Here is a 14457-nt window from a genome sequence, read left to right on the forward strand (position 1 = left end):
AAATCCACCCAAACTGTACCTAGGGTAGGGGTTAAACCCAGTTCTTTGGATCTGTGAGGTAGTGGCTCTGCCAGCTGCATGTGATTTTTGTTAGTAATAGATGCTCTGTTAGTTTAATATTTTTAAAAGTTTATTAAATCCAATGAATCAAAGAGACTAGTAATAGTATTTTAAATAAATAAATAAATAGCATATCAATTTATAGATACTAGTGGAATCAAATGGTTTTCCCATTTATTTAGATATATGGTGCAGAACAGGCCCTTCCGGCCTAATGAGTTACACTGCCCAGCAAATCAACAATTTAACCGTAGCCTAACCACAGGACAATTTGCAATGACCAATTAGCGTTCTGACCTGTATGTCTTTGAACTGTGGGAGAAAATCCGGAGGAAACCCATCTCTCTGTGGAGAGAACATACACCTTACAAAACAACACTGGAATTGAACTCCAAGCTCTGATGCTCCAAGCTGTAGTAGTATTGTACTAGCTGCTACAGTACTGTGGGCGCCCACTACTCTACCAAGGCACACCACTGCAGCGTACTTGTTTCTAGTCAGTGGTGTATAATACTCAATCCTTGTGATCAATGTTTCGAGAAAAAAGTGCCCAGAGTTGTCTGAAAATAATGTTTGGAAGTCCAACATTAGCAAGTCAAAACTATGAAAATTATGTCAGGAAGGAACTATGGTACAACATTGAGAAGTGTATTTTCCTCAATAAAATTAGTCGGAGGCATACTGCCACCTTTAATAATATAAAAGATCAATGATATGGCCAGTTATCTGGAAAGTGAAGTAAAATGGCTTTTGGGAAATCAATCCAGGGTAGGAATTCGGTAGGATACTGGGTAGTGTTATAGAGCAGAGGGACCTGGGAGCACACAGTTCCCTAAGAATGGTATCACTGGTAGACAGTTGTGAAGAAGACATTTGCCATGCTAGCCTTTATCAGTCAGGGCATAGGAGTTGGAATGTTACATTGCTGTTGTACAAAATGGAGTATTGTGTGTAGTTTTGGTTACTTTGTTATAGGAATGACATCATTATGCTGGACACACAATTTGCAAGAATGGTGCCAGGACTTAAGGGCCTGAGCTAGAGAGTGGATAGACAAGCTTGGACTGTAGTCATTAGAGCATTGGAGACTGAAGGGTAACCTTAGAGGTATGTGAAATCATGAGGAACACATTGTGAATACAGTCTTTTTTCCTGAGACAGGAAACCAAAAATTAGAGTGTGTAGATTTAAGTTGATAGAGGAAAGATTTAAAAGGGAACTGAACGGCAACTTCTTTACACAGAGGGTGTAAAGCATATGGAATGATTTGCCAGAGAAAGTAGTTTAGTTGGGTACAATAATGATATTTAAAAGACAATTGGATAGGAAAGGTTTAGAAGGATATGGGTTAAATGCAGGGAAATAGGATATACTAAAATGATGTTTCTGGCTGAGTTGAAGAACTGATCTGGACCATTTGTATCATATTTTTGAGACAATATTGTTTTATTTACTAACAATCTCAAAGTTTGCTACCAGGGTTGTAAATTGAAACAGGAGCTGCTGAATGATTATTTTCAACCATTGTATCATTAGTAAATCTCAGTTCCTGTACTTTTCCTCTGCGACTGGAGTAACAAAAAAGCTGTGAACTGGTCTGAACAGTTGGTTCATCCCTTGGAGATGAAGCTGTGCATTTCGTTGGATTACGTGGATTGGCTGATGGGGTTGTTGGGTGAAATACTGGCCAGAGTTGCTGTCTTGTGATTATCTTGTCTGAGCTTAACCTTTTCCAATTTAATGTCTTGCAGTGCAATTTAACTGGGCTTTACTCCTTATTTTATGTAAAAAAAAAAGCTACTATTTATAATTTACCTCATTTCTGTTTGGTTAAACAAAGTTGTGGGCTGCAATTCCTTCATGACTACAGCAACTGCACTACTGTGACTGTATCATGTTGACGTGGATAGCCCTGAGGCCATGATAGACATTTATAAATATCTTTTTCACCTTCTGGTTTAAACATGCTCCAAGTGGAAAAACTTGCTTCAAAAAACATTTATAACTCTATTTTAACCTTATAGTCTTTGGATCATTTTAAATACTTTGATTTCATTGATGAATTCTCTGACCTTGGTTAATTCCCATTGAGCCTTTTGTCAGGAGTTCCAGTCAAGTGGCTGGTGCATTTTCCACCAACTTCAGAGGTTTTCCCTTTGGATGCTTTTTTTTGCACTTGATTCTAAAGCCTAGTGATAAGTGTGTTTCTCTGGATTTAATGTTGGGCATTGTCTATGAAGGAGTATAAACAGTCAGTGTTTCAAGCCAAGACCCTGGATCAGGACATGAAATAATAAGACTCTTCTCCAGCCACCTTATTCTGTCCTCTGACTTTCTTTTAAGTCCAGATGAAGGATTTTAGCCTGAAATGATATAACTATTTATTCTCCACAGATGCTGCTTGACTTGCTGAGTTTCTCCAGCATTTTGTGTGTGTTGCACAGGTTCTCTAGCATTTGCAGAATCGCTTGTGTTTATTATTTAGTATTCGAGTAGTTTAACAATGTTGTTTTCTCTATAAGAAAAAAAAATGGCTGTACTATGTTCAGAATGGTGTCCTGGATTTTCCTGGAAATGAAAGATGTCCGAATTCTTTTGTACCTTGATTTTACACAAGTTGAGAATTAGTTCTGTTTTTCCTAGACAGTCAAAATCTGCTGGTGCTGCTGGAATTTAAAAAATGAATTAAAGTTCCTGAATTGGGATGAATTTATTGGTAAACACAAGATGCTGGAAATCCAGAGTAATGGACACAGAATGTTGAAGGAACTCAAAAGGTCAAACAAAGTCTATGGAAAGGAATAAACAGTTGACTTTTCAGAACGAGGCTCTTGATCAGGACTTGATGAAGGGATCGTTTTAAATACTTTGATTTCATTGCCTGACCTGCAGAGTGTATTGGTACTGTTGCTTTCTCAGAAAGACAAAGACCAAGAGTAAGCAGTTTTACCCGTAGAGAGAATATTGTTGGGGGGAGTGTGGCTGACCTTTGCTTCATCCCTCCATTGACGTGTGTAAATTTGAAGCATTTGTGACAATTTAGATTTTTCTGTGTTATCTTGATCAGATTGCTGCCTTTATGCTAACAGCCTTTGCTACATAACTTGTGCTTTAACCTCTATATCAATGGTGAACTTTTATAAATCACAGCTTCCAACAATGCTGTGTGCTTTTGTGTGTCACTTTCTGAAGTCTGTGTTGCGTAGTTGGAATTTAAATTTTCCCTGGAATTTGGGGCAGATCTGCATTTGTACAGCAGCTTTTGTGGCCTGTGGAAGCCCCAATATATATTTAAGTCCCGTCGTACACAGGGAGTATAGGTGTCTCCTGAACAGTCAGTTATTTATAGGCATATATGAGACCCTTTGGCCCAACTCAGGCAACTTGGTCAGTATGACAATCTTCTGAGATGGTTCCAATAACTTTTTTGAGGAAGTAGAGAGGCTACAGAAGGACCTAAACAGATTAGGAGAATGGACAAAGAAATGACAGATGGAATATAGTGTTGGGAAGTGTGTGTTTATGAACTTTGTTAGAAGAAATGAAAGGGTTGACTATTTTCTAATTGGAGAGAGAATACAGAAAACTGAGGTGTAAAGGGATTTGGGAGTCCTTGTGCAGGAATCCCTAAAGGGTAATTTGTAGGTTGAATCTGTGAGAAAGGCAAGTGCAACGTTAGCATTCTTGTAAAGAGGACTAGAATGTAAAAGCAAAGATACAATGTTAAAACTTTATTAAGAACTGGTGAGGCCTCACTTGGGAGTATTGTGAGTAGGTTTGGGCCCCTTATCGAGAAAGGATATGCTGAAACTGGAGAGTGTTCAAAGGAGGTTCACAAAAATATTCCAGGATTGAATGGCTTGTCATAGGAAGAGTGTTTGATGGCTCTGGGCCGGTATTCACTAGAACTCCTGAAGAATTAGGGATGACCTCATTGAAACCTATCGAATGGGAAATGGCCTTGATAGGGTGGATGTATGTTCTGTATGGTGTGAGAGCCGAAGACCAGATCACAACCTCAGAATAGAGGATGTCCTTTTAGAATGGAGATGAAGGATATTTTTGGCCAGGGAGTGGTATCTGTGGAATTCTTTGCCAAAGGCAGTTGTGGAGGCCAAGTCTTTTTGTTTATTTAAGGCAGAGGTTGATAGATTCTTGATTAGTCAGGACATGAAGGAATACAGGAAGAAGACAAGAGGTAGAGGTTAAGAGGAAAATTGGATCAGCCATGAAATGGCAGAGAAGTCTCAATGGGCAAACTGGTCTAATTCTGCTCCTATATCCTATGGTCTTTGGAAAAACATGGGTTATCCTCCAATCCTCTGGCACTTCACCTGTGGCCTAGGGATTTATCCACCCTAATATTCTTCAAGAAAGCAAACACCCCCTGCTTCCTTGCCTCTCTTCTATAGACTGAGTCCATTTTCCAAGTAACTAGATGCAAAAAAATCCATTTAAGTTTAAGCCCATCTCTTTCAACTCCATGCATAAATGACTACTTTAATCTTCCAGAGGACCAATTTTATCCCTTCCTGTCCTTGTTGTAGAAAACTTTGGCTTTCTCCTTGACCTGGTGTGCTAGAGCAACCTCATGCTTTCTATTAGCCATTCTGATTTCCTTCTCAAGTGTCTTCTTGCATTATACTCTCTTTTGCTCCTTCCTGCTTATACCTGTTTTGCATCTTCATTTTCTTCATATGCTGAAACTAGTGCATTAACTGTTGCAAACTTTTGCATATAAGAATGCAGCCATTTCGCAGGAAATTCCTGAAGTACAACATATTTGAATGAATTGCAGTGAGTGGTCACTATTTACTTCCTGTACATGTATGAGCAGCTAGTTATGAAGTACAGAATTTCCCAGAGAGAAGGATGATGAGCGATTATTCAGACAACATAGCAAATGGATGTTGGCTTAGGTTATTGGGTTCCTGAAGTGGTGTCTGTAAAGACATCACCTGCACCAGGAGTGAATGTTAACATCTATAAACAAAGCAGGTGAATCAGGCTCCCGTGATAAGTGGCCAATAGTTTTACTGGTTTGTGCCCTTCACTGGTAAAGCAGTCAAGGCTGCTAATATATTACTTTCAGATAAAGATGCAGGCTTGCTGATAGTGTTACCATGGAATAGCTGTCACTAAAGTGTTTTTTTTTGCCACTACCTTTAGCTTAAGAGCACAGCCAAGGCCATTTCTTAGTCCTGACCTCTGCGTGTGGAAACATGTTGGATTTAATCTTAAATGTATACTCGGTAGCCATGTTTTCGGTACCTAATAAAATGTCAACTGAGTATGTATTTGTGGTCTTCTGCTGCTATAGTCCATCCGCTTCAAGGTTCGATGTATTGTGCCTTCAGAGTTGTTCACTGGATGCCTTTTGTTTTTCCCCACGATTCTCTGTAAGCTCTAGAGACTGCTTTGTGTGAAACTCCCAGGACATCTGCAGTTTCTGAGATACTCAAACCACCCCAACAACACCAACAATCATTCCACAGCCAAAGACATTCAGATCACATCTCTACCCCATTCTGATATTTGGGGTAGAACCTTTTGAACAACAACTGAACCTTTTGACCATGTGCGCATACTTATGTATTTGAGTTGCTGCCACATGATTGGCTGATTAGATGTTTGTATTAATGAGTAGGTGTACCTAATAAAGTGTCTTCTGAATGTATGAGGAATATTAGCCTAGATTAGAGGTTGGTGGGCAGAGATCACTGTCATGTTAGACTTTGCAGGGCTTTGGGGAAAAACAGTTATAGTGAAATGCTATTAAGGAAGAATATTAATACTTTGAAAGCAGTATGGAGAATTTTACAGATTTTACAATCAGTCTTGACCTGAAATAACATGTCTTTCCCTGCCCAACATGCTGCCTGACCCACTGAGTTTCTTCAATGTTTTGGCTGTTGCTTCAGATTCTGGCATCTGCAGTCTCGTGTGTGTCCATGAATCTCTGGAACTGTGCACCTCAAATGGGAATGTGATCAGAATCAATCTTTGAATTTTTGAAGCCAGAGAGAATTAGTCCTGTTGATGAAGGGTGTGAAAGGTTATTCAAAGCAATCTCCTAATTCAGCTGTTGAAATAAGTAACTTACACTGGGTCATATGGTCAGGAGTGTGGATGTTCATTGATGATTGAATAATATACAGCTCCACTGTCAACCCGACAACAGCGAAGGAACATGGAGCTGAGACCATAATGAATGCTGCATGATCTGCTTAATTCCTCCACCATTTTGTGTGTGTTGCTCTGGATTTCCAGTGTCTGCAGAATCGCTTGTGTGTATGATCACATGGAGTTGTGGTGCAGTCTTGATAGGTCCTCCTAATTTGTGTGTTTATATTTTATTTGTTTATTTAGCAGTACAGTATTGAGCAGGCCTTTTTGACCCTTCAAGCCCTCTCAATCCAGCAACCCCACAAACCTGATGAACTCTAACTTCATCACGGGACAATTTACAGTGACCGGTTAACTTACCCAGTACATCTTTGGACTGTGGGAGGAAACCAGAGCACCCGGGGAAAACGTGCACATTCCACGGGGAGGCCACACAGAACTCCTGACAAAACGGCGCTGGAATACTAGAATGCCCCATGCTGTAATAGCACCATGCCAACTGCTTTGTTATTGTGGTGCCCCATGCCTAGGTTTCTCTCATTTAATATGCACCTTAAGACCATTTTGTTATTGTACATTTGGACTACTGAAGCCCATTATTCCTGCTGGGGCATAGGCTGCCAACAGCAGCTTGCCAAGATCTCTATTCTTGACCAGTCCCTCAGCCTTTCAAGGTGTAGCCCATTGAAGATCCTTCCTCTGCAGGAATGAGGTCTTTTGATTTTTTGTAGGATAGGGTTGCTAGCCCCAAGCTCAACCCTTCTCATTTGTAGCCATGGTGGAGTGACTTTTGGTCATCTAAGGAAAATGTAAACAATATCACCTGATACCTGAACTGTAAAATCTATTCTGCATGTCATGTCTGACCTATTAAATATTTTCAGCATTTTCCATTGTTATTCCTTTGTTCTTTTTGATAGTCCTATGAAACACTGGTGTACTAATGTACTCATGTAAATTTAAAATGTTATCTCAAAGTTACAATCTAAATATAGATTGATGTAATGTCAATTAGTTTAAAGTTTGAAATCTGATAGAACTGGATTCAAGTTAATGATGTGGCTAGGTCCAAATTTGCATAAAATATATTTGCATACCTTTTTCTAAAGCATTTATTATGACATGAGATTCTGCAGATGCTGGAGATCCAGAGTAACAAACACAAAATGCTGGACAAGCATCTTGGCCCAAAATATCAACTGTTTATTCCTTTACATAGATGCTGCCTGACCTGCTGTGTTCTTCCAGTATTTTGTGTGTATTTCTTTGCAGTTTATTATAACTTGGAGGCTGCCTTTCAGTGCATGAAAGCCAAAGTTTCTCAGTTTAATTCCCCTGTTCTTTATCCATCCCCCAACAGTTTGCCATAACCATAGAAAAGTACAGCACAGAAAAAGTTCCTTTGGCCCATCTCATCCATGTCATCAAAACCATTTAAGTTGCCTACTCCCATTGACTTGAACTGGATCATAGCCCTCCATGCTCCTACCATCCATGTATCTATCTAAACTTCGCTTACATGTTGAAATCAAGCTTACATGCACCACTTGTGCTGGCAGCTCAATCCTCTGAGTGACGAAGTTTACCCTCATGTTCCCCTTAAATGTTTCAACTTTCACCCTTAAACCCATGACCTCTAGTTGTAGTCCCACCCAATCTTCAGCTGGAAAAGCCTGCTTGCATTTACCCTATCTATACCCCTCATAATTTTGTATATCTCTATCAAATCTCCTCTCAGTCTTCTATGTTCTAAGGAATAAAGCTCTAAGTTATTCAATTTTTCTTTGTAGCTCAGGTCCTCCAGACCCAGTGACATCCTTGTACATTTTCTTTGTACTCTTTTAACCTTATTCACATCTTTCCTGTGGGTAGATGATTGAAACGGCACACAATACTCCAAATTTGGCCTTCCTGGCATCTTACTCCAGGGGTCATCAACCTTTTTTGCACCATGGACCGGTTTAATATTGACAATATTCTTGCAGACTGGCTGACAGGGGGTAGGGGGGATGTTGTTAATCATAACTGGAATATAGGTGATAAGTCAATTATAAGTCATTTATAAGTGGCTAATACACTCAATTTCATTTCTGAAAGGGTTTATCTAACGAATTTAATATTAAACACTGCAAATTTTCCTCGCATAAATATAGTGATAAGTCAATTATAAGTCAGTTATAAATCAATAATAGCATAACATTTTAAGTAACATTTGGATATTAAGCAAATAGCACATATTTTCCTGGTATAAACATATAAAATCATTGCAACGCACCGATATCGTTGAATCAGTGGGAGCCTTGTGCTTGTTTTCCTGCAACAAGATGGTGAGGGGTGATGGGAGACAGCGATACTTGAAGGGGGTTCCTTATGTCCAGTCTATTCCGCAATTTAGTTTTCGTTGCATTAATTCCAGAAAACCCCGCTTTGCAGAGATATGATGTTGGAAATGGAAGCAACATTTTCAGTGCTTTCGTGGCTATCTTAGAATATTCAGCCTTGACTTTGATCCAGAATGCCGGGAAAGATGTTATGTCAAACATACTTTTCAGCCCACCATCATTTGCAAGCTCGAGGAATTGATCTTCTTCCCACTCTGACGTGGATGAATCACCGGGGACATTCACAAATGGGTCATGGACCCATTCCTTTGCATGTCTTGGGACATTTGCGGTTGGGAAGTAACACTCAAATTCTGTCGAGAGCGAAGATTGGCGATCGCGTACCAGCGGTGAGAAGGACGGTGCAGCCTCAGTCTCTCCCAAAATCCCAGCTAATGTTGGTAACATGTCAAATATGCCCCTGTCCACTCGCCATCCCTACAGTTCCAGTTTGGCTTTGAAAGCAGACACCTTTTCTGCCAACTTGAAGATAGTTGTCATTCTCCCCTGAAGTGCCAAATTGAGTTCATTGAACAGGTTGAAGATGTCACGCAGATAAATGAGTTTTGCTATCCACTCCTCATCACTGAAGTGTGCTGCTAGTGGTGACTTTTTTCCTGAAAGAAATCTCTGTAGTGGCTCTCTTAACTCAAAAACCCTGGCCAGGGCTCTCCCCCTTGATAGCCACATGACTTCAGTGTGTAAGAGAAGGCATTTGTGCTCTGCATCTATTTGCTTGCAAAGCTGCTCAAACAGACGTGAGTTAAGGGCTTTTGCTTTGATGTGATTGATAACTTCAACAACGTCACTCAATATGCTGTTACGATCAGGTGACATTTTTCAGATAGCCAGCATTTCCCTGTGTATGACACAGTGTGTAGACTGGCATTCAGGAGCAACCTCTTTGACTTGTGTAGTGAAACTGGACAGCTGTCCAGTGATAGTCTGTGCTTATTCCAACACAGTGACAAGTCCAGTTTGCCTGACGTGTAGTCATTCAAAGACTTGAATAATTCTGCCCCAGTTGTGTTAGTTGGCAGGGGCAGTGCACACAACATATCCTCGTGCACATCATCTTGAAATATATATCGCACAAACCAGCAGTATTGCCTTATTGTCGACATCGGTAGACTCGTCAACCTGGATAGCATACCATGGTAACTCGTTAAGCCGTTCCAACAGCTGTGCTTGGATATCCTCTGCTGTGTCATCGATTCTCCTTGAAACTGGTAGCTGAAAGAGAAACTTGTGCCATCTTGTTAGCTGCAGCTTCTCCCCACAGCTCACGGCACATGTCCTTGGCAACAGGCAGAATCAATTCTTCACCAACAGTGAAAGGCTTCTTAGCCTTAGCAATACGGCTAGCCACTAAGTACGACGCTCTCAGAGCAGCAGCATTTGTGGAGGTGGTGGCTCTCAGCACTTGCTTCAGTCCCACTTGCTCACTTTTTTTCTGCTCAAAAAACTCAACGGGTTTGTCTTTAAGTTCAGGGTGCTTGAACTCAAGGTGCCGAAGCAGTTTTGAGGGCTTCATTGCCTCATTAGACAGCTTGTCTCACACAGGGGTCTTGAAACGTGCGAGCCACTGGTCGCATTAAAGCCATATTTTGTGTATGACATCATATTTTCTGTTGAAGGAAGCTTTTTTTTGCAGTCTCGGCCTCAGCTGTCTCTGCATTATCATCATCGTTAGGTATTTTATGTCCCCTACCACCTTTTGCAAAGAAACTCTTAAGCTACGTTTGTTTTTCACTCATCGAGTAGTTGTAGGTTAATGACTGACTAATGACCTCTCATGCCTTCAAGTTCAACAGTGGGCATGACAGGGAATGAGGAAAGGTGCAGCTGACTCATATCGTTTCATATCGCCAAATCATATAATTTCCTCGCGGCCCGGTAGCACATGCTTTGCGGCCTAGTGGTTGGGGACCACTGTACTCAACTAATGCATAGCATCCCATCTCCTGTACTCAATACACTGATTTATGAAGTGCCAAAAGCTTTCTTTATGACCCTATCAGCATTAAGTTCATCTGCCATTTTTCACCCCATTTTTGCAGCTGATCCGGATCCCTCTGCAAGCCATGATAGCCTTCCTCACTGTCCACTACACCCCCAATCTTGGTGTCATCTGCAGAAATGCTGATCCGGTTAACCACTTTATCATCCATATTGTTGATACAGGTGACAAGCAACAATAAATCTAGTACCAATTCCTGTGGCACTCCACTATCCATAGGTCTCCTATCAGAGAGGCAAACATCTGTGGCATCTCCCACAGCTCTTGGTTTGTGTTTAAACTATTTGTCTAAGTGGTGTTTGAATCCACTACTATTCCAGAGAGTGATTTCTTTCTCTGAAGATTCCATCTATTTTTTTGGAGAGGATAGTTTTGATGTTACAGTTCCAGCTGGTGATGTTTTTCTCTGATTCTGAATGCTCAGTTTTATGCCCTTTGTACAGTAATGAGGCTCAGAAAATGCTTCAGAATGTTTTTTTTCTGGTGTTGCATTTTTTTTTTACTTGCATCTGCCATGCTTACCTTTATTCAGTTCAAAACTGGGAAGTTTTGTTGCAGCTTTATAAAACTCTTTGTTGTATCTGGAGTATTGCATTTAATTCTGGTTGCCCCATAAAAGGGAAAATATTGAGGCTTTTCAGGGGTTTCACAAGAGGTTACCAGAACTCTGCCTGGATTTTGCTCTGAGAGATTGGACAAAGTTTTATTGTTTTCTGTGGAGCGGTAGAGGAGAGAACGTACAGGAGTACGTTCAGCCAGAGACTCATTCCACCGAGATGCAACACTGAGCATCATAGGAAGTCATTCCTGCCTGTGGCCATCAAACTTTGCAACTCCTCCCTTGGAGTGTCAGACACCCTGGGCCAATAGGCTGGTCCTGGACTTATTTCCACTTGGAATAATTTACTTATGATTATTTAATTATTTATGGTTTTATATTGCTATATTTCTACACTATTCTTGGTTGGTACAACTGTAACAAAACCCAATTTCCCTCGGGATCAATAAAGTATGTCTGGCTGTCTGTAATAGAGGTTTATAAGATTGTGTCAGATGAGTAGACAGCCAGAATCTCTTTGCTAGGAATGAACTGCCTAGTACCAGAGGGTTTGCATTTAAAGTGGAGTTCCAGGGAAATGTGAAAGGCAAGTTTCTTTAGTGTGATGTACTGGAATGCACTGAGGGGTGCTGGTGGAGGCAAATGGTAGAGGCATTTAGCTAGGCCCATGAATGTGCGATGGAAGGACATAGACATTGTGTGAGCAGAAGGGACTAGTTTGATTGGGCATCTGATTACTAATATACCGTAGATTCCGGATTTTAAGCCGCTACTTTTTTCCCACATTTTGAACAGCTTTGAACTTTGCGGCCTTTAAAACGGAGCGGCTAATCCATGATTTTTTTCATGCCGCCTCGTAAACATTTTGCCTCATAACAGTAGACCAATAAAATTGATGAGTAGTTCACAGAGGTCCAATGAAATTGTACGATAAATCAAGCGCACTTTCACAATTAAATTATTGTAAATCAGTCATTTGTACTCACCCTCATCAACATGGAAAACACTCGAAGCATTGTGCTGCCTTACTTTAGTTTATAATATTTTCGCTTAGTAATTCATTTTCTAGTTAAAGTTAGAAGAGTTTTAACTATATTTGTTTTCTGTACTACATCGCGGGATGCTATGACGTCACACCCGGTTTCGCGGTGTCTTGTGGGAAAACGCCGTTTGCGAATAAACGGAAAGGTGGGGGTCGAGCGGCAGAGCGAAACGCTGCTTTTAAGTTAAAGGCGATCAATAACTTTTCCTGGTAGGCTGCAGTATATATATTTTTTACCAGTCGTTAGGAGATATTGGAATGTTGTTCAGTAAAGAAGTATACGCAACGTATATTTAAAAGTAGCCGCGTTACGGGCACGGTTCGAAAAAAAAGCATTTGCAATATGTATTTGTTTTTGTTACCATATGGATTTAATTAAAAGTTAAAAAATCCTCACGTGTAATATCTTTCTGTGTAAATATCTCATATTACAACGTGGGACACCTGCGGCCGAAAATCCGGTGCGGCCTTTACAATTAAAAAATTGATTTTATTTCTAAAATTAGAGCCAGCGGCTTTTAATCAGGTGCGCTCTGTAGTCCGGAATCTACGGTAATTAGTTTGGCATAGCACTATGAGCCTAAGGGCTTGTTTCTGTGCTGTGCTTTTCTGTGTTCTGTGCTATATTGGGATGATTGTTTTGTGAACACATCCAGGTGAGCACACGGGGAGATAGCCTACTTGGCCACTTTTACCCTCCCTTCCGCAATGCTTACAAAGCGCTCCTTCACCCGCCGTTTGGAAAATCTGATCACTCCTCCATCTTGCTGCTGCTGAGGTACAGGCAGAAGCTGAAACAAGAGGCACCCATAGTTAAACTGCCCATGTTGGTCTGATCAATCGCTCTCTATTCTAAAGGACTGCTTTGATGATGTCAACTGGAATGACTTCCATGATGAGGATGTCAACTACTGCACAGAGTCTTGCCATCCTCAGAAGTTTTCTGATGCCTCTGCCATAGTTGGATGCATCAGCAAGGGAGATGAGGCTGAGTACAGGGCTACGGTGGGAAACTTTGTCACATGGTATGAGCAGAATCATCTGCAGCTTAATGTGAAAAAGATTAATGAGCTGGTGGTGGACCTGAGGAGGGCTAAGGCACCGGTGACCCCTATTTCCATCCAAGGGGTCAGTGTGGACATAGTGGAGGATTACAAATACCTGGGGATACGAATGGACAATAAACTGGACTGGTCAAAGAACACTGAGGCTGTCTGGAAGAAGGGTCAGAGCCGTCTGTATTTCCTGAGGAGTCTGAGGTCCTTTAACATCTGCCGGACGATGCTGAGGATGTTCTACAAGGCTGTGGTGGCCAGTGCTATCATGTTTGCTGTTGTGTGCTGGAGCAGCAGGCTAGGGTAGCAGACACCAACAGAATCAACAAACTCATTCATAAGGCCAGTGATGTTGTGGGGTTGGAACTGGACTCTCTGATGGTGTCTGAAAAGAGGATGCTGTCCAAGTTGCATGTCAGCTTGGACAGTGACTCCCATCCACTCCATAATGTACTGGTTAGGCACAGGAGTACGTTCAGCCAGAGACTCATTCCACCGAGATGCAACACTGAGCGTCATAGGAAGTCATTCCTGCCTGTGGCCATTAAACTTTACAATTCCTCCCTAGGAGTGTCAGACACCCTGAGCCAATAGGCTGATCCTGGACTTATTTCCACTTGGCATAATTTACCTATTATTTAATTATTTATGGTTTTATATTGCTATATTTCTACACTATTCTTGGTTGGTGCGACTGTAACGAAACCCAATTTCCCTCGGGATCAATAAAGTATGTCTGTCTGTCTCAAAGTTCATGGAAGGGATCACGAGTTTAATCTGGAAGTGCATCGAGGATGTTGTCCGCCAGAAAAAGGTTTAGCATCTATCCAAACCAGAAACCCTGGATCAATAATTCTGTGCGAGCAGTATTTACTGTGCGACACAGAGCTTATTTGCCGGTGACCAACAGGAATTTTAAAAAAATGCAGCTACGATGTATGCAAAGTCATCAAGGCAGTGTAACAACAATACAGAGACAAGATCCAAGCACACCTCTCCACCAACAGCACACACAGCTTATGGCAAGGTGTGCATACTAACGCAGACTTCAAAGCTAAATGCAGTGGAGTTTCCAACAACACTGCCTCTCTCCCAGATGAGCTAAATCTTTTTTATGCTTGATTCGCTGTTGCCAACTCTGAGCCTCTGAGGAGAGCCCCCGAAGAAACCAGCAGCGTGGACATCCCTCAGGCTGAAGTATGCAGGTGTTTCCA

At 41.2% G+C, this 14457-nt stretch overlaps 1 protein-coding gene across 1 annotated transcript in view; it reads left to right on the forward strand.

Moving 5' to 3' along the window:
• LOC140739252 (protein diaphanous homolog 1-like) overlaps window positions 1-14457 on the forward strand; it is a 238589-nt gene that overhangs the window by 80238 nt on the left and 143894 nt on the right. The window lies entirely within an intron of this gene.

Source organism: Hemitrygon akajei, chromosome 15 (genome assembly GCF_048418815.1).
Source record: "Hemitrygon akajei chromosome 15, sHemAka1.3, whole genome shotgun sequence".
NCBI classification, from domain to species: Eukaryota; Metazoa; Chordata; class Chondrichthyes; order Myliobatiformes; family Dasyatidae; genus Hemitrygon; species Hemitrygon akajei.